The sequence below is a fragment of the Tenrec ecaudatus genome, chromosome X (assembly GCF_050624435.1).
Source record: "Tenrec ecaudatus isolate mTenEca1 chromosome X, mTenEca1.hap1, whole genome shotgun sequence".
Taxonomy (NCBI): domain Eukaryota; kingdom Metazoa; phylum Chordata; class Mammalia; order Afrosoricida; family Tenrecidae; genus Tenrec; species Tenrec ecaudatus.
Genome location: NC_134548.1, coordinates 163,987,297 through 164,011,460, shown reverse-complemented (window position 1 = coordinate 164,011,460; position 24,164 = coordinate 163,987,297). Strand labels below are relative to the sequence as shown.

The 24,164-nt window shown below is 42.6% G+C and overlaps 1 long non-coding RNA gene and 1 pseudogene across 1 annotated transcript in view; one reads left to right on the top strand and one right to left on the bottom strand.

Moving 5' to 3' along the window:
- Positions 1 to 326: 326 nt before the first annotated feature.
- Positions 327 to 24,164, bottom strand: part of LOC142434326 (uncharacterized) — a 67,202-nt gene continuing 43,364 nt past the window's right edge. The window contains exons 2-3 of the long non-coding RNA XR_012781143.1: positions 3,757 to 3,903; positions 327 to 2,251 (exon numbers count right to left, since the gene is read on the bottom strand). This is a non-coding gene — a long non-coding RNA (uncharacterized LOC142434326). The remainder of the gene's footprint in view (positions 2,252 to 3,756; positions 3,904 to 24,164) is intronic.
- Positions 12,599 to 13,766, top strand: LOC142434571 (dnaJ homolog subfamily A member 1 pseudogene; annotated as a pseudogene).

The following is a 24,164-nucleotide window of genomic DNA, read 5'->3' as shown; positions in this document are numbered from 1 at the left end:
ATGCAAATATCGACATTCCTGGGTATGTGTGCACACAGACTCTGAAGCGAGTCACTGCAGTTGTCTCTGGAGGAAGGAACTACGAACATCGGATCATCTGGGAAAGGGGGGCTTATATTTCACTAAATAAACTTTTCTTTCATTTGAATTTCTATCCTATAGACCAGTTGCTCTCCAGTCAACTCCAACTCATGGCAACCCTATGGATGCCAGAATAGAACTAAGCTGCTTAGCATTCTCAGTGGTTCTTTCTTTCTTTTTTTTTGGGGGGGGGGGAGGGACAGATCACCAGGTACCTCTGGTGGACTTAAACTGTCAACCTTTCAATTAGTAGCCAAGCACTTTAGCCATTTGCACTCCCCAGGCACTCCCCTGCAGGCCATAGTTTACAAAATCGGAGCACATAAAAGTGAGGCGAGCGAGCAATGGTGAAAATATTTCAGGTAAAGGACAAGATACCCCAAGGCCCAGAGCACAGACTGCTCTAAGGAATCTCCACCTGATTGCCATCGAGTCAATTCTGACTCATGGTGACACTATAGGACAGGATATTACTGTCACTGTGTGCTTCTCAGAAAGTAGCTCTTTAGGGAATGGAAAACTTCAACTTTCTACCAGCTCTGACAGTGCTGCTGAAAGATCAGGTGTCTACATTTGATCCCTTCTCAACATACTGGGAAATAATCTTGAGCAAGCCTGACCTAAATACCTAGACGTGTAAGTGAAAATGCCTTGTCTGGGCAGAGGGTAGGGTAAGGAGCAGGTGAGCCTTCTCTGGCAAAGGATCAGCTTTAGAGAATCCGCTTCCTTAGTGCACATTCCGTGACCAAGCCTAAAAGCCTACGCCACAAGGACATTTGAAAGCTATGGTCATTTTGGACCCAAATGCCAACTCAATCCCATATTAATGGTAGATGAAATGTGCATATATGTGTCTGGGTCACCTGTCACCTTTTCAACTCGCAAAGGATTACAGACCTGTGTTCAGGATTACGTGAAACCAGAAAAAACACGTTCAATCTCTTCACATATTTGACTCCCTTCTATGGCTTCCCTGTAAATGGTCAATCAGTCACTGTGTAAACAACTCCAATGCCTACTGAATCAGTCCAATCTAGTGATAAATAAGCAAGGTCATAGAAAGCTTTCCCTGGTGTTGAGTCAATGATCTGACTTGAAGATGTTTCAATCCATTGTCCTAACTCTGTTGTTAAAGAATGTGAAGAAGCAGGCTGCCCTTTGCCCTACGATTTGCATGTTTCCTTTACATTCCCCAGACTCTATTCTTACCCACGCAAATTGTCTCCACGTCTCTCCACTGTCCCCCATATGAAGGGTTAAAAATGCCCTCCTTGTCCAGTCACCTTCTTAATGGTCTTTTATTTGTCTGGGTGCCTAGAATGATAGGGCTCTAAGAGGTTAAAAAAAAGAGTGGGGGTGTGCAGGTGTGGACTATGTCTCCTGCTGTCTGGGCACAAGTCTTTGAAAGATGGTCTGAAGTCACATGAGTCCTTAGAAGTAGCAATGTCGGATGCTGTTGGACTGTCCATCAGGTTTGCATGAACCAAACCCTAAAAGCTTTTCCTCCAGCTGCTGCCATTGAAGGAGACCACCCCTCTGTGGTTCTTTGGTAATAGTCAGCCACTGTTCTGTTCCTGTTATGCCACATCCTCGTAGGTTGCATTACTCTCTGAGAACTGGGAACTCTGAGCCAATGCTTTCACTTGCTACCCAGCTCTGGGCCATCTGTGAACCTCACGATAGGCCATCTGTAGTCTCTCCATGTCACTCATGATAGAACTGAACAGGACAAAGGAAAAGACAGTGCGCCAAACAGCAGACATCCTTCTTTTCCATAATAGATAGAAAAGTCTTTGACTTTTGGAGAAACATTTCAGAAAATATACGATTGTGTTCATCTGTGTAGACTAGAGAAACAAATTCAGAGACCCTCATATGTGTGTAAGAGAGAGCTTTATATCAAAGAGCAATTATAGAGAGAAAATATCCCAGTCCAGTTCAGATCAAGTCCATAAAGTCCAATATTAGTCTATGAATTCCTCTTCAGACTCACGCAACACATGGAACAATGCCAAATGCAGGAAGATCACAGGCCAGTGGGTGCAAAGTCTTGTGGATACAATGACGATGAAATCAGCTCAATGATAGTGTGGACGGATCTCCACGTGGTTCCTTCAAAACTCTTAATGTGGCTCCTCAGCAGGTAGGTAAGGCAGAATGTGTGGCCCACCTACAGGGAGAGAGAGGAAGTTCCCAGAATCATCATGAGAAGGCCATGCCCACAAAGAGGGATCAATCAGGCTGTGACCTGATTGTCAGGCTATACTGCACCCCTTCATTCTTTTATGAAGTTGGCATGAAATTGTGTGACTAACACAAAGATTTTCATATATTTTTAACTCATAATTATTTGGAACTCTTCTCTAGAGGTTAAAAAACATTGCAATCTTCTGGTTCTTTTACACTTGCCTGAAACAAATAAACAATTTTAAGAGATTAATTTATTCTTTCATCCCTAAATCTTTACTGATTGTCTGCCTGTGGGTCAGGTACTGTGCTAGGGAACTGAGAATGAGCAATAAACAGAGGTAAAATATCCTGTCCTTGTGCCATGTGCACTTTAGTGGGGCCAGAGTCCAGCTGAATATCTGAACATACCAAAAATATGCCAAGAAGCTAATGTTCCTCCTTGAGATGGGTTCTAAACAATCTAGTCCCTGTCCCATCCGCCGCCCACCCTCCACAAACACCCTCAAAAAAGGCTCACTGCCTTCCTCCTGTTTGGCAAGCTTCTAAACCCAATTCATCTTCAGGGAGTCTCACTGAGAGTTCTATGTGGACCCAAATCTGTTTACTGAGCATCTGGGAGGTGTCCTGTGTGCAGTTGATGCTGTATTTGATGGTGCTGGGAACAAGAAATTAATTAGGTGGTCTCTGTCCTTTATAAGACAGCTGTCCTGGAGAAGCCAGCCTGCCCTTAGGTTCTCAAATTCACTCACAGAAATACAGGAAGGAATGATCTGACTTAAGAGTATTTCAGAAAGAGCTCATGTGAGACTTTGGAGAACTCCTCTCTCTGCTTTGGGATCCATTTCCTTTTTCTGTGAAGAACAGTCCTCCATAAAATACAGTAGTGCCCCCATTGGGGAACTTCCTCTGACTGTGGCATTGAAACTATAGTTGACCATACAGTGCAGTGGAACTGCTAAATTACTGACATACCCTTGAATTGAGTTATTAATAGGGCACTCCAGTGTTTCCCTTTGGTCCACCAGGATCACAATCCCTGTGATGCTTGTTAAAATGCTGAGTTTCAGTCCCACTTACTGAAATTGAATCTCTGCATGTAAGCTCCAGGGTCCTGATTTCGAAAGTTCCTTAAAGCTTGAAAGTCTACATGAAGGAGCTGGCGCCAGCATACTCAACTTGCAACCTAACTACTCTTTTGCTCTGGGGCATGGAATGCCCCAAAGTCCTCAAATTATTCTGTGGCCTACATCCTGTTGTCTTCCTCTCCTACAGTATCCTGCCAGGAGTTCTCTAACACTCCATGCGTTAGTCCAGGTAGACTAGAGAAACAAATCCAGAGATGCTCATATGTATGTAAAAAGGAGCTTTATATCAAAGAGAAATTGTATATTAAGAAAACATCCCAGCCCAGTCCATATCAAGTTCCTAAGTCTGATATTGGCCCATATGTGCAATACCGGCCTATAAATTCCTCTTCAGACTCACGCAACACATGCGGTGATACCAAATGAAGGAAGACCACAGGCCCGTGGGTGTAAAGTCTTGTAGTTCCAGTGGTGGTGGAAGCATCTCAGCACTGGTCTGGGTCTCCACATGGCTCCTTCAGCTCTGGGGCTCTGGCTCCATCAGTATCTTGTCAGCAGGAAGATGAAGCAAAGTGTGTGTGAGTCCTCGCTTCAGGGAGGAAAACAGGAGTTCCCAGAACCCTCAGGAGAAGGCCATGCCCACAGAGATACGCCATTGGCTATGACCTGATTGACAGACTCCACTCCTTCAGTCAAGTTGACAGGACATTATGGAACTGCCACACTACATTTTATGGCTATTTCTCCTTCCTCTCTCATTGCTTCTCAGTGTTCTTTGATAACTTCTCTTTTCACTCTAATCCCTAACTCAGTGATTCTCAAACTGTGTACTAAGCACCTACTAGTAATTGCCCCTGCCAGTGAGGACCATACTCCTGTTGAGTGGTTTAGGATTAGCATAATTGAATCATACAAGAAATGTACCTAATATTAAAATAATCGCATAATAGTACAAATGACAGGTAACATCCTGATAAATGGAGAAAAGATTGAATTTGTCAAGGATTTTATCTTGCTTGATCCACAAGTGATGCTCAAGGAAACAGCAGCCATAGATCAAAAGATGCACTTCATTAGGCAAATCGGCTGCACGAGACCACTTTAGAGTATTGAGACACAAGGATGCTATTTTCAGGACTAAGGCGAGCCTAACCACCACCGCCACCACCACCCCCCAAAAAAAACAAAACAAAACCGTAGGACAGGGTAGAATTGCCCACCATGAGTTTCCAATACTGTAACTCTATACTCTGCTGGTGGTTTTGAACTGCTGACCTTGTGATTTCAGCCTAACTCATCACTACTACTCTCCCAGGGATCCCTAAAGGGAACAATGGGGGTGGGGTGGGGTCCTGACCCGACCCATTATATTTTCTATTTCCTTATATGCATGTGAACCCAGCTGTGTTCTGTTCTGTTGTAGATAAGGTCTTTATTGGTAATATCTCAAAGGCAACAAAAATATATGTTAATGAGATAGAATCGGTGTGGGATGTTTCTTGAGTCACAACTTAAGTCCCACTCATACTCAAGTCCTTACTTAAGTAATCCTTTCTCTCTTACAAGAGATAAAATGAGAGAGAAATCTGTACAGGGACCTCCTTCCTACTAAGAAAAGAGGGCCAGGCAACTGAACACCCCCTTACTGAAGGGTTGTGGGGAGAAGCTGAGCCAGTCAAGGTGCAGGGTGGCAACAATGAAACGTATAACTTTCCTCTAGTTCTTAAATGCTTCCTCCTCCCCCCACTATCATGATCCCAATTCTACCTTACACATCTGGCTAGACCAGAGGATGTACACTGGTACAGATAGCAACTGGAAGCACAGGGAATCCAGGGCAGATGATCCCTTCAGGACCAGTGGTGAGAGTAGCGATACTGGGAGGGTGAAGGGAAGGTGGCGTAGAAAGGGGGAACCGATTAAAAGGATCTACACATAACCTCCTCCCTGGGGGATGGACAACAGAAAAGTGGGTGAAGGGAGACATTGGACAGTGTAACATATAACAAAATAATAATAATTTATCAATTATGAAGGGTTCGTGAGGGAGGGAAGAAGTGGGAGGGAGGGGGAAATGAGGAGCTGATATTATGGGCTCAAGTAAAAAGCAAATGTTTTGAGAATGATGATGACAATAAATGTACGAATGTGCTTGACACCATGGATGGATTGTGATAAGAATTGTACGAGCCCCCAGTGAAATTATTCAAAAAAAGAAAGAAAGCAAGGGGGGCCCGGAATGGAGTCCATCCATTGGAGGCAGGTTCCTGCACTGCAAACCTCCCATATCGACGGCAGGACCCATGAGACCTCTAAGGCAAGCCGAGCCCACAGCTGTTGAAAGGAGACAGTAGTCTTCCCCTAGACCGGAGGCCTGAATTTATACTTCTCGCCACCCTAGCTAGCTGTGAAATAAAAATAATTTTCTTTTTTCAATTATTTTATTGGGGGCTCGTACAATTCTTATCACAATCCATACATCCATCCATTGTGTCAAGAACATATGTACATTTGTTGCCATCATCATTCTCAAACTATTTGCCTTCTACTTGAGCCCTTAATATCTGCTGCTCATTTTTCCCCTCCCTCCCCACTCCCCCTACCTCATGAACCCTTCATCATTCATAAATTATTATTATGTCATATATTGCACAGTCCGACGTCTCCCCCCGCCTTCTTCTCTGCTGTGCCTCCCCCAGAGAGGAGGCTATACGTAGATTCTTTCTGATTGTTAAAGCCATTCACTTGTATTTCTAGTACAGCAGCTCTAGTCAACCAAAACACCACGTGAAATCTAAACAAACAGCTCCACAGAATTATGACTTTTACTAAAAGCTTCCACTCTGAAATAATACTTGGCTCCCTTGCATTTTCCTCTCAGCCTGGTGCAAGGCCAGAATCTAAAGGAGAAGATAGGGTTGTCGCTACAGTGGCACCATTGTGCTGGAGGCCAGGGCGTTCAGATGCTGCGGGTAATGGAATGAGGCAGCTGTGTGACCAGAGTTCAGAAACCCAAGTAATGGTGTGGGCAACGAAAAAACTGGAAGCATACCATGCTCCCGATCAAGGAAAACAACCTAAAAAAAGAAAGACATACTGAAGGGAAAGGCATTGATGAGGTCTTTGTTCAACCCAAAAGTCAATATGGAACATAGCAGAGGCTACAATCTTCTCAGCAATTATGTGGTAGGAATTGCATTTAGAATATCCCAAAAGCTTGTAATCAATATTCCCATTTTACAGATGAGGAAATTAACACTAACAAATAGATTTCCTTCAAAGGCAATTATGTCTTACTCCAAAGCCTATGTCTCTTTTGCGCTAGAGATCTTAGCTATAGAAATCATATTCTGTGCCGGGAATGCCACAGTGGAGGGAAAACCTCCTAGAAAGGATCTGTGGAGTTGTCAGCTACCTCTTCCAGAAAGTGATAGAGGACAAGGCTTGTCTTCTCAGGACAGTTCTAAGTCGAGAGGGCCCCATTCATAGGCTGCTACCAGTTATTCCAAATGACATCACAGGTGGCAGAAAACTGAGATTGTCATCTTTCAACAGGCGAGAAAAAGATCAAACCCTGTGTTGTTGGCATCACCTCTTGCCCTCAGGCCTCAGACTGGCACTGAGATGAACAGAGCCACACCAAAGCTGGCTGGCTTTCAGTAAAGGAGTGCACTGGGACCCATTTTGGCTCTTCCCCCACTGTTCCTTAAAGGAAGACGTCTTGGCCCAGCCAGGCAAAATGTTAAGGGGGCCCTATCAAGAAAAGAAATGACATTCTGCTGACACAACTTCATCTACATGGTCAACACATGTACCCGCAGTATTTACTTATCCAATTCTGAGGCGTTACTATGTGTCAAGCATCAGAGTAACAACAGGAGACTTGACAAAGTTCCTATCACAAATATGACGCAGGATCAGGCATTTGTGGGAACGCTCCATGCAGTGCTAATGACTCGCTCAGTATCTATGGGCACAGGAAGTGATTGGAGTGATGTCAATCACCTCTGGATCTGTAGTTACCACAGAGAGGACCTGCTAAGTGCCAGAATTTGTTCACAGCCACACATGTCCACTACATTCAGAAGTCATTGATGGTGGGGGGCTGTTGGAAAATCATCAAGGATTGCCATCAAATATAAGGGTAGTGATGAAGGAGCTAGTTTAGGGATGAGAATGATTAAGAGAGTCCGGAGAGAAAGATCTAAATCCAATTCGGATGAGGATGGTCAAGAAAGATTTCTGAGAAGGAGCTCTTCAGGCTGAATTCTAAAGAAGGATCAGGAGACAGCAAATTAAGAAAAGGAGCAGCGAAGCCAATACTCTGCTTGAACTAGCATAAATGATTAGACATCACTTAGCAACCTCTCAACTCAATCAAACAAAAGGATTTCACCCACAGTGATGAAGGCAGCCATGTGTGGACACAGAGCCATGCATGATCAGGTGTACGTGTGTGCGTGCGTGTGTGTGTGTGTGTATGTGTCTCATCAGATTTGGGTGTTTTCTATGTGGTCACTCTGAGTTGGCATCGGCTCAATGGCAGTGAGTTTGGTTTTGAAATTAGTTGGAATCCACTTGATGGCAGTGAGTAGTTGTTTGTTTGTTTAGATGGTTATTGTCTGTCTTCTACAGGACAGGAGCTCTGTCTGTCTGTGATACAAAGATGCCTACCGAGTCATTGTTACTCCTTTCATAGAGCAATGGAATTGAATTGTCTTCCTCTTGAGTCTGGGTTGGCCTTCAGTGAATTGGTCAACCAATAGAATGTGAAAAAAAATGACATTCTGTTAACTACAGAGAATAAGCTATAAAAATTCTTGCAGTTTTCACTGGACCTTCTTGAAACATGTCCTAGGGCTCCAGATATGCCTGTTTACACAAAGTGACCAGGTTTTAGCAGAGCTTCCAGACTAAGAACAGACTTCAAAAAAAGAATAGGATGTCCACTTCTGAGAAATTACCCACAAAAAATTTTATGAACAGAATCAAAACATTGGCAGATACTGAAAATCTCATGAAAAGTAATAAGTTCAACCACTCTGAGGCACCCATGTAGTGATATCATGTGTCAGCACTCTGCTGACTGTCCCAGTTGAAATCGGACTCTCAGCCAACACTACCAGAGAATCAAGACATGCGAATAAAGTTGGGGTGGGCTCTCCACACCAGCCCCTTCACCAGCCAAATATCCCTGACTGATCTCCCTCTAGGCCACGAAACAAACAAAATATTCCAGTGGATCCCTACCTGAATTCCTGAAGTGTGCTGTACAGTGAAAGACTTGTTGGGTTGAGCATTAAATGTGGGGGTGGTTTCATGCACAATAATGCATCAGTGGAACATTGGCCTTAATCACCATTACATCCAGACTGCTGGTGTCAAGTCTGCCAAAGCATTCTCTATCACAGGAAGATAAAAATGAATTACAAGTGGCAGTTGCCCTAGGTTAAAAGAACTTTAGACATATAAGTGAACTTGTTAAATAATCCACAACCTACTTTGGGAGGCTAAGCAGAGTAAACACTTAACTTACTTTCTCTTTGGGAGCCAGACAGGAACAACTAAATCTTTGTCTCATGTTCTTTTACATAGAGGCTAGCTATTCAATGACCTTTCCTTTCCCCACTGATCACAGTTTTTTGCTTGTTCTTTTCCAGCTCTCATCATGTGACTTCCTTATCCGGGGCTGCTCTAGCAGAACCATCACAAGGGGATGGTTTTAACTAACAGAGGTGTATTTTCTCATAGTTTAGGAGGCTAGAAGTCTAAATTCAGGACTTTGGCTCAAGTGGAAGACTTTCTCTCCCTGACGGCTCTTGGAGAAAGTCTTTATTTCTTTTGAGCTTCTGTTCCTCGGGAACCCTCAGGTTGCTTGGCATCTATTTTCCCCACCTCTGCTTGGTTCATTTGCTCCTTTTATATCGCAAACCACCACCTGTCCGTCAGTTTGTTTTACTGTGGCAGCTTGTGTGTTGCTGTGATGCTGGAAGCTGTCACCAGTATTTCAAGTGCCAGCAGAGTCATAGAAAGGGAACAGGTTTCAGCAGAGCTTCCAGACTAAGAACAGACAATGAAGGAGAAATAGGCTGTCCTCTTCTGAGGAATTAGTCACAGAAATGTGATGGACAGAATCAAAACATTGTGAGATGCTGAAAATCTCATGAAAATAAATCAAAACACTGCTGGAGATCGTGCTAGAAGCTGAGCCTCTTGGGTTGGAAGGCACTCAAAATATGACTGAGGGAGAGCTGCCTGCCCAAATTAGAGTCAACCATAAATATGTGGATGGAGTAACACCTATGAGAGTAAAGGCTTCAGGACCTTCATTTGCTGATAAGGCAGGATTCAAAATAAAAAGAAACAGATGCAAACATCAATTAATCATCAGAACTTTTAATGTACAGAGTATGAATCTAAGAATATTGGAAGTTGTAAAAATGAAATGGAATTCGTGAAAATCGACATTCCAGGCATTAGTGAGCTGAAGTGAATTGGAATCGGCCAGTTTGAATCAGAAAATCATGTGGCTTACTATGCTTGGAATGAAACAATCGAAAGGAATGGCATTGCATTCATCCTCAGAAAAGGACATTTCAAGATCTAACTCGAAGTACATTGCTGTCTGTGATAGATATCTATTTTAATTCAAGGAAATCAAATCAAGGCAACTATTCTTCAAATTCATGTGCCAACCATGAAAGCTAGTGATAAAGAAGTTGAAGAATTCTACCAACATTTCAGTCTGAAATTGATCAAATATGCAATCAAGATTCATTGATAAAATTATTGTCCTTTGGAATACAAAAGTTGTAAACAAAAGGAAGAAACCATAGTTGGAAAATATCACCTTCATGATAGAAATAGAAACGGAAATCAAAGGATAGACTTTTGTAATACTAATGATTTATTCATAACAAGCATCTTTTTTTTCTACAACACAAAAGGTGACTATACACATGGACTTCTCCAGATTGGACACACAGAAATCAAATTGACTAGATATGTGGGAAAAGACAATAGAGAAGCTTAATATCAACACACACACACACACACACACATACACACACAAAAGGCCAGCGGCTGACTGTAGGAAAAACCATTAATTGTTCATATTTAAGTTCAAAATAAAGCTGAAGAAAATTAAAACACGTCCATAAGAGTCAGAATATGACTTGAGTCTATCCCACTTGAATTTTAAGAACATCTCAGGAACAGATGTATTGCATTTAACACAAAAACAGAAGATCTGATGAGCTGTGGAATTACATCAAGAGCGTCATACATGAAAGAAAAAACAGAAGCAACAAACAAAAGGGAAAAAAACATCAAAGTGGATGTCAAAAGAGACTCAAATTGTTTTTAATTGTAGAGTAGCTAATGTACATGGCAGAAATGACGAAGTCAAAGAGCAGAACAGAAGATTTCAGAGGAGAGAAAAATGGGACCGACAGTACCAGGGGGATGTGGGGGAAATAGAAGGGGGTGCCAGCAAATCTAGGGACGGGGAAGAATAAGTGATCTAAAATTGATGGCAAGGAGAGCATAGGATGCTTGGAAGGGCTCAGTCAAAGACATGTAGCCAAGAGGAATTACCACAACCTGAAAGAAGGCCAAACATGATAGTGGGACAGGAGGAAAGTAAAAGGAAATAGAGGAAAGAGATAGGAGGAAAAGAACATTTATAGAGGTCTAAATACAGGCATGTATATATGTAAATACATTTTTATATAATGATGGGAATGGATCTATGTACATACACTTATTTATAAAGTATTACAGCAGCAGAGAGACATTGGGCCTCCACTCAAGTACTCCCTCAACGCAAGAACACTTTGTTCTACTAACATGGCACTCTGTAACCTTCACCTTCCCTAACACAATCTCTGAACACAAAAGCAAAGGTGGTGAAGAAAGTTGATGATACCAGGCTATCAAAATATATAGCATCTGGGGTCTTAAAAACTGGAGGGTAAACAAGCGGTCTTCTAGCTGAGAAGCAACAAAGCCCACATGGAAGAAGCCCACCAGCCTGTGCGATCATGAGGTGTTGATGGGACCAGGTATCAGGCATCAAAAACCCCAAACCAAACAAACAAAAAAATCATATCAATGGGAAGGAGGGGGAGGGCAGAGTGGAGATCCAAAACCCATCAGTAGTCAACTGGATACCCATTGACAGAAGGGCCACAAGGAAGAGACGAGCCAGTCACAATGCAGTATAACACCGATGAAACACACAACCTTCCTTGAGGTCTTTAATGCTTCCTCCCTGTCCCCCCCCCCAATATTATGACCCCAATTCTATCTCACAAGTCTGACTAGACCAGAACATGTATACTGGTACAGATGAGAGCTCGCAACACAGTGAATCCAGAGAAGATAAACCCCTTGGGACCAATCAGGGGAGCAGTGATACTAGAAGGGTAAGAGAAGGGGGAACCAATTACAATTATCAATGTATGGCTCCCTGCCAGGGGGACAGACAGCAGAAAAGTGGGTGAAAGGAGACAATGGTCAGTGTAAAACATGAGAAAAAATAATTTATAAATTATTAAGGGGACATGGGGGAGGGAGGCTGGGGAAGGGAAAGGGAAAAGTGAGGAGTGGATACCAAGGGCTCAAGTAGAAATAAAATGTTTTGAAAATGATGATAAAATATGTACATATGTGTTGTTTGACATATGTATGGATATAAGAGCTGTAAGAGCCTCCAAAAAATAAAAAACTAAAAAAATACTATAATGAAATGTGCAAAAACATCGAGTTAGAAAACCAAAAAGGAAGAACATGCTCAGCATATCTTAAACTGAAAGAATTCTTTTAAAACTTCAAGCTTTGAGTTGCAATATTGAAAGATTCTATGGGTAAAATATTGAATGATGCAGAGAGCTTCAAAAGAAGATGGAAATAAATTTCTGTTCTTTAAGGCTACCCTTTTGTGGCATTTCTTTTATGGCAGGAGTAAGAAATGAAGGGAAAACCATAAACAGGAAATCAGTGTCACTAAAGGGAAAGAAAAGGTAATACTAGAAACACTTCCATGAAATAAGATGTGATTACAAAATAATAATGCTAATAATGAAAATAAAATATATGATGAAATGAAATGAAGAAGAAGAAGAAAAGAGGGAATGCTTCAAGGGCGGTGGAGGAGCAGGGGCTACCCTAATTGCACGCAGTGACCAGCTCCTCTGGTGCCCCACCCCGGCTTGGCTTGACCTGCTCAATGGCCATAGAAAATGGTGAAGGAAACCGTGTCTTATGATGTTTTGGGGGGCGCAAACTCAGTGCCACAAAGCAATTGCTGAAAGATGCTTACAGGAAGCTGGCCTTGAAGTATCATCCTGATTGAATCCAAATGAAGGTGATAAGTTTAAACAGATTTCTCAAGTGTATGAGTGCTTTCTGATGCAAAGGAAGGGGAATTCTATGACCAAGGAGGTGAGCAGGTCATCAAGGAAGGTGGAGTAGGTGGTGGTTTGGGTTCCCCGATGGACATCTTTGATATGTTCTTTGGAGGTGGTAGGCGGATGCAGAGAGAAAGGAGAGGGGGAAACGTGGTGCATCAACCCTCACCAACATCAGAGGATTTGCATAATGACACAACCAGAAAACTGACTCTGCTAAAGAATGCGATTTGTGACAAATGTGAAAGCCGAGGTGGTAAGTAAGGAGCAGTAGAGAGCTATCCTAACTGTCAAGGTCCTGGAATGCAAAGATAATGGTTTGGCCAATTCAGTCTGTGTGTATAGAGTCCCAGGCCATGGGGGAACCAATCCGCCCTAAAGATAAAGGTGAAAGTTGCAATGGAAGTTGTTCGTTCATGAGAAGAAGATTCGAGAAGTTCACATTGACAAAGGCATGAAAGATGGCCAGAAGATAACATTCCCTGATGGAGGAGACCAAGAGCCTGGACTGGATCCAGGAGCTAGCATTATTTTTTCATCAGAAGGACCGTGCTGTTTTCACTAGAGGAGGAGGAGAAGTTTCCATGTGTATGGACACACAGCTTGTTGAAGCATTGTTTGGCTTCCAAATACCAATATCTATTCTACCCAACCGAATCATAGGCATCACTTCTCATCCAGGTCAGATTGTGAAGCATGAAGATATTAAATATGTGCCTAATAAAGGAATGCCAATTTATCACAGATCATATGAAAAGGGGATCCTAATCATTGAAATTGAGGTGAACTTCCCGGAGAATGACTTTCTATCTACTGATAAACTCTCTCTGCTGGAAAACTCCTACCTGAGCACAAGGATGTAGAAGAAACTGATAAAACGGATCAAGTAGAACTGGTGGACATTGATCCCAACACGTAAAAACAGCATGATTACAATGGAGAGGCATATGAGGATGATGACCCACACTCCAGAGGTGGGGTCATGTGTCAGACCTCTTAATGGGGGCCAATGAATATCGCTTACTGCTGGCATTTTATTTGCAGTAGTGAATATGAGCAGGACTGTAATCATAATATACTCATTGTTTGCTATTGTTTTGATTATTAAATTATAGTAATGTTTTAAAATTAAATGAAGAATAAACTCAAATATAAAAGATCCAAAAAAAAGATGGAAAGGATACACAGAGTACCAAAAAGAACAAGTTCACATTCAATCCTTTCAAGATGCAGCATCTGAGCAAGAGCCCATGGTAGTGAAGGAAAACATCCAAACTGCACTGAAAGCATTAGCCCAAAGTGAATAGCAATTGAAATGTTTCAACAAACTGATGAAGCACTGGAAGTACTCATTTGTGTGTGCCAGGAAACTTGGAAGACAGCTTCTCATCCCACTGACAGGAAGAGATCCATATTTGTACCCATTCCAAAGAAAGGTGACCCAACAGAATGCTCAGATTATAGAATGATATCATTAATATCACATGAAAGTACAATTTTGTTGAAGATAATTCAACAATGGTTGCAGCAGTACATACACAGGCTGGATTCAAAAGAAACAGAGGATGTGGAACAAGGCATATTATTGCTGACGTCAGATGGATCTTTGCTCAAAGCAGAGAATACCAGAAAGATGTTTACACACATGTGTTTTATTCACCAAGCCAAGGCATTCAACTGCATGAACCATAAAAAACTATAGATAGCCTTGAGAAAAATTGGGAATTCCAGAATACTACATTGTACTTATATGATACCTCTCTACATGGATCAGAAGGCAGTTGTGGGAAGAGAGCAAGGGCATACTGCACGGATTAAAATTAAGGTGTGCATCAAAGTTATATCCTCTCACCATATTCAATTTGTATACTGAGCAAATAATCAGAGAACATGATTATATGAAGAAGAATGCAACATCAGTATTGTAAGAAGGCTTATTAGCACCCTGTGATATGCAGATGGTACAACCTTGCTCAATGAAAGTGAGGAGGACTTGAAGCATTTGCTGACAAAGACCAAGGATTGCAGGCTTCAGTATGGATTACAACTAAATGTAAAGAAAAACCAAATCTGCACAACTGGACAAATAGGTAACATCATGATAAATAGAGAACAGACTGAGTTGTCAAGGATTCCATCTTGATTGTATCCACATCAATACGCATGAAAGCAGTGGACAAGAGATCAAACGATGCATTGCATTGGATAAATCTAACAGTGCAATACCTCTTGAAAGCATTGAAAAGCAAGGAGATTGCTTTGAGGACTCACGTGCACCTGACCCAAGACTTGGTATTCTCCATTGCATCATATGCATGTGAAAGTTGGACACTGAATAAGGAAAAACAAAGAAGAATCAACACATTTGAATGAATTGTGGTGTTGGTGAAGAATATTCAGAGTACCTTGGACCATTACAAAACAAACAAACAAATATGTCTTGGAAGGAGGAGTACAGCCATTGAGAATGCTCCTTAGAGACAAGGATGACGAGAGTTCATCTGATACACTTTAGATATGTGACCAGGAAAGAATAGTTGCCAGAGAAAGACATTATGCTTGGTGTGTTAGACAGGTTTCTCCAGAGAAGCAAAACCAGGACACTGATGATTTTACATAGATAGATAGATAGATAGATAGATAGATAGATAGATAGATAGATAGATGAGAAATAAACAGCAAATTAGTCCACAGAGCAGTATAAATGGCTCAGTTCAACTCACTTCCATGAGACAGTTAATACACTCGCAGCCCTTCAATTCATGAGGGATGCTGGGTGCAAGAAAAAGATCCAGATAGTTGAGTCTTCTGTCGAGCAATACAGGCAATCCAGCCACAGGTAGCAAACAGCAGGGCAGGTCACCAACAGTCAGCCAGATGACAGGATCCGACAGTCCCCAGCTCAAGTGATGTATACACCAGCAGTGTGGCAAAGCAGGTCTCAAAGGAACCTCAAACTATAGCGACACAGTCCACGGGTTCTGTGACCCACAGGTAGCGTAGCTCGCAAGCTGAGGCAGCCACATACTGGTCCGATCATCAGAGAGCAAGAGACAGAAAGGCGAGGCTCGCCGAACCATTTATCTCTTTGCCCTTCAATTAAAGTGCAACCTTATTAACCCCACGTGTGTTTATTGGCCAGGTTGGCACAATGATCATGCCTATCACACTTGGTAACGTAGAGTCAGTGAAAAGGAGGAAAACCTTTGAGAAGATGGATTGACACAATGGCTCAAAGATAGGAAGAATGTGAGGAAGGCACAGGACTAGTCTGTGTTTCAATCTGTTGTACATTAGGTCGCCATGAGTTGGAACCCACCTGGTGGTACTTAACAGCAAGGCCAAAATTGACTCCAAGCACACCCTACACTAAGACTGCCTCATTAACATAACAACAAAGTCCATTCCCAAATAGGATTATAACCACAGGCATAGGGGTTAAGATTTGTAGCACATAATTTGGGGGGACATGCTCCAGTCCATAATGCGATATAGACCCAAATCCAGCTTCAATTACTATGTTATCCTCCTCTTCAGTGTAACACCTTTGCACTTAACTAGGAGTGACTGACTCAAAACAAAGGCCAGCCAGAAACTTACAGAGCAAGAGAATTGTAAAAATGAATGGGCTTCTTAGTTTGCATTTAGAGCCAGATCCATCTGGTAAAGCATACACCCAGAACATATCTGTTAATGGGAATGTATGTACTTCAATTCCAAGTGTGACCAACTTGTACTTCCTTCACCTTTAATTGCTTGAAATGTAGACCTAAATTAAGTCAGCTAGCCTATTGTCTCCTGCTTCCTGGGAAGCAAGTAGCAGCCAAAGGGGAGCTGGGGGAAGAATTGGGTGGAGTTGGAAATCTGAATCTTGGCCTGACTGTTAGGAATTTTCTTTTCCACTTTATTCACCTCCTTCTGACTCTGATGTTATCAGTGATTTCCTGAGACAGAGAAAATCCAGACTTCCTTAAAGAGTTCAACTAACTTCTTCGGCAAAATCCAAAATAGGGAGACCAGCTGCTGCAGAGAAAATCCCCTCCTGTGTTTGTGTCCAAGGAACCTCACACTCAGAAAACCGGCCGTCAGGCCTCTTGCACTTGTGCCTTCATTTAGTTAGCTAAGAGGTACAATCTGCAGTGATTCTCAGAAACCCACACAACATCATAATGAATAGGACACTCTTGTGATCCACAGAGACAGCAAAGGAAAGAGAAAAACAAGCCCCATTTGATAACCCAAAATGCAGAAGCAACCAGCACCAGCAGAATGGATGATGAACTGGGAAGAGAACCAGCTGACAAAGCAACGTTGCTTTACTTTTAGCAGAGTTTCAGCTGCTCAGAGGTAATTTCAAGATAGTACAAATATATTTTTTTAAAGTTGATGTTTTTCTACCTTCTGCTTCTCATCTGTACATAGACCAAGAGGCAGTCATTTGAATAGAGGGGAATACTGTATGATATCAAATCTGGAAAAATGTGTGTCAGGGTTGTATCCGATTCTCACTGTACTTGCTCAATGTGTATACGTATCAAATATTCTGAGAAGCTAGACTCCAGGAAGAAGAACTCAGCATCAGGATTAGAGGAAGTCTTATTAACAACCTGTGATGTGCAGCTATCACAACCTTGGTTCCTGAAAATGAAGAGAAAGCTGTAAGAGTCTCCAATAAAATGTCTTCTTTAAAGTAGGAGAAAAAGAAAAAGAAAGAAAGTGAAGAGGACTTAAAACCCTTATTGATGAAGAACAAGGAATTCATCCTGGAATCATAACCCAATGTCAAGAAAACCAAAATCCTGACAACTGGGCCATTGAGCATCATGATAAATGGCGGCAAGATGGAAGTTGTAAAGAAATTTGTATTACCTGGGTCTACAATCTATACTCATGGAAGCAGCCGCCAAGAAATCAACAATGTATTTCATTATGCAAATCTGCAACAGAAGCCTCTTTAAAGTATGGAAGGAAGAGCAAAGAGGTCACTGTGATGTCACTAAGGTGTGCCTGACCTAAGCCGTAGTATTTTTAATCACCTCATATGCATGTGACAGTTGGACAGTGAGTAAGGAAGATTGCAGAAGAATAAGAGCATTTGGGGTTTGGTGTTGGAGAAGATTATTGAAAGTACAGTGGATTGCTGGAAGAACAAACAAATCTACCTGGGAAAAAGTACAGCCAGAGTGCTCCCTAGACATGAGCATGACAAGATTCCATCTCGCATACTCTCAACATGTTATTAGGAGAGATCAGTCCCTGGTAAAGGACATCTGACTTGTTAGAGTAGACCGTCAGCCATCAAGAAAATGGGCTGACACCGTGGCTGTAACAGAAACTGTGAGGACAGTGTGAGATTCGGCATTATTTCATTTTGTTATGCACAGAGTCACTATGAGTCAGAGGAGAAACCTGAGGAACCCAGGTGAGCAGCTGCTGTTGTTAGAGGTGCTGTCGACTTGGGATTCTACTACACTCATGAGGGTGTTGACAAGCAGCACCAGCGATGTTCTTATCCACATGCCCCAGTGTTGCATAGTTTCACAGAAGCAATGAGGCGTCAAAGGCCTGAACTTCAAGTCAAGAGAGTACTGGCCATGCTATTGACTGACCATGTTATTCTACCTGATTCCCTTCTCTGGACTCGTTTCCTCATTTGCAAAATGAAGAGCACAGACACATGTCTGACTCATAGTGACTCTGTGCACATGAAATACTGCCTGGCCCTTTGCCATTTTCCCCAGTAGTATGTTTGAGTCCAGCCTTCTCCTTGAGAGTCTTCCTCTTTTTCGCTGGCCCTCTGCTTTACCGTGCATGATATCCTTGTCCAGAAACGGATCTCTCCTGATGAGGAGCCCTGGTGTTGTGGTTATGAGTTGGGCTGCAATCTGCTTGACTGGGCTTTCAACGCCCGTAAACAGTGTCAATCTCAGAAATACACAGGGGAATCTCTGTGAGTCAACATTGACTCCGTGGCTGTGAGGTTTGTTTGTTTTGTTTGTTTTTAATTTTTATTGTTTCTCTCCTGATAATACGTCCAAAATATGTGAGACAAAGCTCACCATTCTTGCTTCTAAGAACATTCTGGCTGTACTTCTTCCAGGTGTTTGTTCTTCTGGCAGTGCATGTAAATTTCAATATCCTTCGCCAACACCATAAACATTAAATACAGCCAACTCTTCATTAGCTAATAATGGAGTCTCAAGGATGTGACTTAGTTGATTCTCCCGGGTGTGGCTACTCTGCGAGTCACTTTGCCTTCAAACTTAATGGAAAGCACCACTTCTCATTACAGCCTTCCTGGCTTCTTTAAAGCCTTGCTACTAGTTCACTATCTTCTTTTTCAGTTTGTATTCAACAATGCCCTTTGAAACCCACATATATTATAAAGGAAGTCTTGGAGGGCAACGCCTGTAACACTGGAAGAGAGCTAACAAATGTAAGCACTGAAGCACAGTCACCATATAGCAGTTACTAGAAGGGCCCACCACAGGTCAAACACTTTATGTAAATTATTCTAATCCTTTCAACAGCAAAAAGAGAACAGCTGTCGTTGTTGGCAAAAGTCAGATACTACTCAAAACCTCACTGCCATCGTGTTAATGCTGACTCGTAGCGACCCTAGAGGACAAGGTAGAACTCCCCCTGTGAGTTTCGGAGACTGTAACTCTTTACAGGAGCAGAAAGCTGTCTTTCCCAGCAGAGTGGCTGGTGGTTTTGAACTGCCGAACTTGCAGTTAGCAGCCCCCACCAGAGCTCCTGTCATAGCCACCCAGGTACTCTACAATCAGTGGTCTCTGGGAGTAAGAACTGCACAGCATTCACTGCCTTCCAGGCTCTATCCCAAGTGTTTTGTGCATATTAATTGCTTTGAAATTCACCGGGACCCTAGGGAGGTAGAAAAACTGCTGAGAAAATTGAGGCACACAAAGGTCACACACATTAATAAATAAACAACATGGCTTGGAATTGACACCAGGAGGTCTGATCCGTAGAACCCTGCAAGGAAAATAATGTCTTCTCTCCTTTGAGATGTCTTCAGCTGTGGCTTGACAAACTTATTACAAATTAACTTCAAAAGCCCATTGACTGAAATGTTGCAGAAACCTTTCCACAACAGATGGCTGAATAAACTGTGGTACATCTATACAATAAATAGAATAATACTCAGCCACTAAGAAAGATGAAGTGATACATGTGATCTGGATAAAGCTCCATACCTGATGCTGAGTGAAAGAAATCAGATACAAAAGGACAAATATTATATGCTCCCACTTATAGGCAATATTTAGAATATGCAAATGCATTAGGATAATGCCCTGGTGAGTGGTTACTTGTTTGGCTGCAATCCACAAGATAGAAAATTCATCTATAAAAATCCTCTTTCAGTGTGACCAGAAAGTCTGAGTAGTGCATAGAAGTCTTTCAATATTTAAAAAAAAAAAAAGTTGCCCAAAGGGGGGAAGTGTCAAACAGAATTTAACTTTCTCACAAACTCAATGCTTTCGAGGATAAACCCTGAATAGATCATCTTTAAACCATATAGAAAGCAGTAGTTCAGTACTTTTAAAACGAACAATAGTTTAACTAGTAAAAAAAATATCTTCCTCAATTACTGTACTCTTTCAGGGTCTATCTCTATGATCTCTAGCATCTTAACAACAACTTGAAAGATAGCTAGGAACCTTCGGGGATCAGTGCATTTACATTTATGAAGGAGGAACAATGGTTACATAACGCAAAGGCCATCAATGTATTCAATGGTACATGTAATTCATGCTGGCGTATGCTTTTCTGTGTATATTAACAACAGCAACAAAATAAAATAATTTTAAAATATACACAAGGCCACAACATACTATAAGGAAGGTGGTATTTTCAACATGATTTATAGGCTTCCCTAACGGCTTTTGGGGAAAACACTGGTCATCCTTTTGTTGGCTTCTCCTTATTCGTGTATCAATGACATGAGGCAGCTCTGAACGCTTCCCAATGACAAGTCACTCTGGAGAGTCTATTTCACAGTGGACTACAGAGAAAAAAGAAAATTGTCAAAAAGTTAGAGCAGCCCGGTTTTGCTAATAGATCTGGACAGTTGGCTGTATGGTATCACACAGCATTGTCTGCTACAGAAAGCTGGCAAATCCCCTATGGCTCCTGTGGTTGGGGTTTCCTGGAGACAAGAGGCAGGAAGTTTAAGTTCATCCCGAGTTCACTGTACCATGTCCCAGCTTCTCATGCAGGTGCAAGTGGACTAGAGAATAAGGTGGACTAAATCCCGTATTTTGCAGCAAAACCTTTATAGATGGAGCAGGGGTTCCCAAGACGTAGCACCAGGAGAATGAGACGGGTGAGTGAGGCCATTTCAAGCAGAGACAGACTTTGGAGGACCATAAAGTTGTCCTTAAAGGAGGTGAGTAGCTGCCCAAGAGACGCAAAGATCAGAACAACGGGATAAATACAAGCTGGCTATTTCAGGTGGCAAGCTGGTTAGGAAAGCCACAGAGGTGGTGGCAATACTAATCATAAGGCAGTGACAGCACTGTGGGTCCATAGGTTTTACTGAAGTGGACCCCAATTGGCAAATGGGTAGGGTGGCTAAGCCCAACCCTCCAGACAGGCTTAAAAGGGGGGGTAGAATGAATTATGACAGGATCCCAACCAATCACAAGGGCCTCTGGAGGATTCCTGGAGCACAAATCAGAAGTCCAAGCATCCCGGCTTCCCCCCATGCCTGCTGTAATGTAAGGAAGAAGGCTGCAGGGGTCTACCCAGAGCACTTACTAATTAAGATATGGGACTAAGCCCAGATATCACCCATCAGTGTGTGTAAGAGAGGGCAGGGAATTCCACTATCCCGCCAAGCTGAGTTCAGGAATATTTCCCATATTAGGAGGCACTCATCCTTCATCTGCCAAGCTTTTGTCCCTTCCCCTGAGTTTGGTTGGCAGCCAGGAGCAGGTCTGAAATGTGGACTCCATCTTCCCACTGGTCTCAACCAAGAAGGTCATTCGTCCACTGTGTGGGCATCCAGTGCCATGTAAGGGAATGGAATTCATCCTTGGACCCCGTGTAACAGGCCACTAGCTCACAGTAGATCAATATCAAAATGATAGCAGTAGATAGAAATCTAACATTAACTTTTTCATACCAGTGGCCTCAGAGAGTACTTCAGCATGCATACCAGATGGGTTCACTCTCTGAGAGTCCATTCCTGTCTCACAGCAAACTTCTGCAACACCAAAGGAGTCGTTACCGCTCTGTGGAATATTGCAGAGTGCTGGCCAAAAAAAAAAAAAAACCCATCAATTTAAACCAGCAAATATGAATTTTTGGAACAGAGGGGAATTATTTTTCCAGAAATAATTGTCTCTTTAGAATTTTTTACCAGTGAAGAGACTCCCCCCTGCCCCAACCCATGGAACACAGAAATGAGAATCACAGTCGTCTATCTGCATGGAAGGGGCGAGAGAGGGTGTTGGACAGGGAGGGAGAGATGACTGTGATGCTAAGGAGAAAAAGAACTCCCTGCCATCGAGTCAATACTGACTCATAGCGACCCCTTTTGGGCTTCCCAAACTAAAACTGTTTACAGCAGTAGAGAGCCAGTCTTTTTCCCAAGGAGGCTGCTGGTGGTTTCGAACTGCCGATCATTCATAATCATCACACCAACAGGTAAACTATAATGCAGATGTTGCTGAAGGCCTCCTCTCAAAGGACAAGGAAGCAAATGGGACTGATGAGTTCAAGGAGCATTTTTTAAATTTGTTATGTTTCAAGTGCCACCCAACATCTACAAGCTAGACAGGGCAAGGACTATCAGATCTGTTTTGTAGGTAATTTGATGGTTAGGGATTATGTCAACTAGGCACGTTTGGGTAAGGGCAACATCTATCAATTGTGCCGTACCTGGATGACAGCTCCTTGGTGTTATAGGTCTTTCTGTTTAAGATAAAGAGATAAGGCAGTGTCAAATCCTCTTTGACCCTTCACTTTCTGCTGGAGCTTGATATTGTGTCTAGTTCTTTGATCTCCTGGTGTGTCACCAGCCTCTACCAGGAGTTGTCAGCAAACTACCAGCAGTGGATTCATTTGGTCAACTAACTGCCTGCCACTTCTACTTCCATGGGCATGTAGGACATCTTTCAATAGCATCACTCTTAAACCTGGGCAGGCAGTTGTTTGACCTAGATCCCATAAGGTAGAAGGCCTTGTCCTGTCCTTCAAACTACACCCACACCCCTGCAATGGGCAAGGAGGCAAAGAGGACTCTCCCGTGTGAAGGCCATGCTTCCCTCTTCTAGAGTGTTCACCAAGACCCTGAAATGCTCTGCCCAATTACCTAAAGCTGGTGTCCCTAGGTCTGCCTTCATAAGCAGGTACCAAACCACAGTTGTGTACAACTCTAGGGTTACTGAGAGGTCACCAAGGGGCAGCTATTGCCCTTTCATCCAGTGATAAAGGAGCTTGAAACATGTGGGCGATGGCCATGTTTCTCAAACTGACACATTCACATTAATCATGTGGGGGATTTTACTTATACCAACCTCTGGCTTAGTAGCCTCTCAAGTAAAGCTGATGTTCTGGACTGGGGTCCACACTTTGAGGAGCACGGTTGGAAAGCCTCTCATGGCAAGGGGAAGAGTCAGGGAGATAAAGAAGGGGGAGGGTTAGCAATGAGCCTCCATTGGTACCCTTGCCCCAGATCCACCAAAGAAAGGGGAGGCCTCACCTTTTATCATGTCAGGAGAGGCATCTGCCCAGAGAACAAACATCTATTTTGCAAGAAGTATAGATAGAATGCTTCTTAGAAGCAAGGATAGGGAGACTTTGTCTCACATATATTACACATATTATCAAGAAAGAGCCATTCCTAGAGAAGGGCATCATGCTTGGTAAAAGGGGCGGGGTGGGCAGCATAGAAAGATCTCCATAAGAAGGATTGGCACAGTAGCTGTAATGATGGGCACAGACATAAGAACAATTTTGAGGATGGCACAGGATCAGGAGGTGTTTGAATCTGTTGTACACAGTCACTAGGAGTTGGAACCAACTTGGTGGCACCTAACAACAACAAGGGGAAGTTTTCAAAGTATGTCCGCCATTTCTGGACATGACAGGAAAACGTTCAGGTAGGATACAGCATTTTTTTCCTCCTTCAGGTAGGATACAGCATTTTTTCCTCCTTCAAAGCCTCTATATCACTCCCACCACGTCTCATGCCAGAAATTGGACCCATGGTACCTATGGTACTCTTCAAAATAACAAATGTCATTATTTTTATATCAACTACCCCCTTCCAAGGACATTGACCGTCTTGTCCTACTCCACCACAATGTCTGGCCATCAGATCATATATTTCACATTGGTGACCATTGGTCAGCATCAAAGATCAACGATG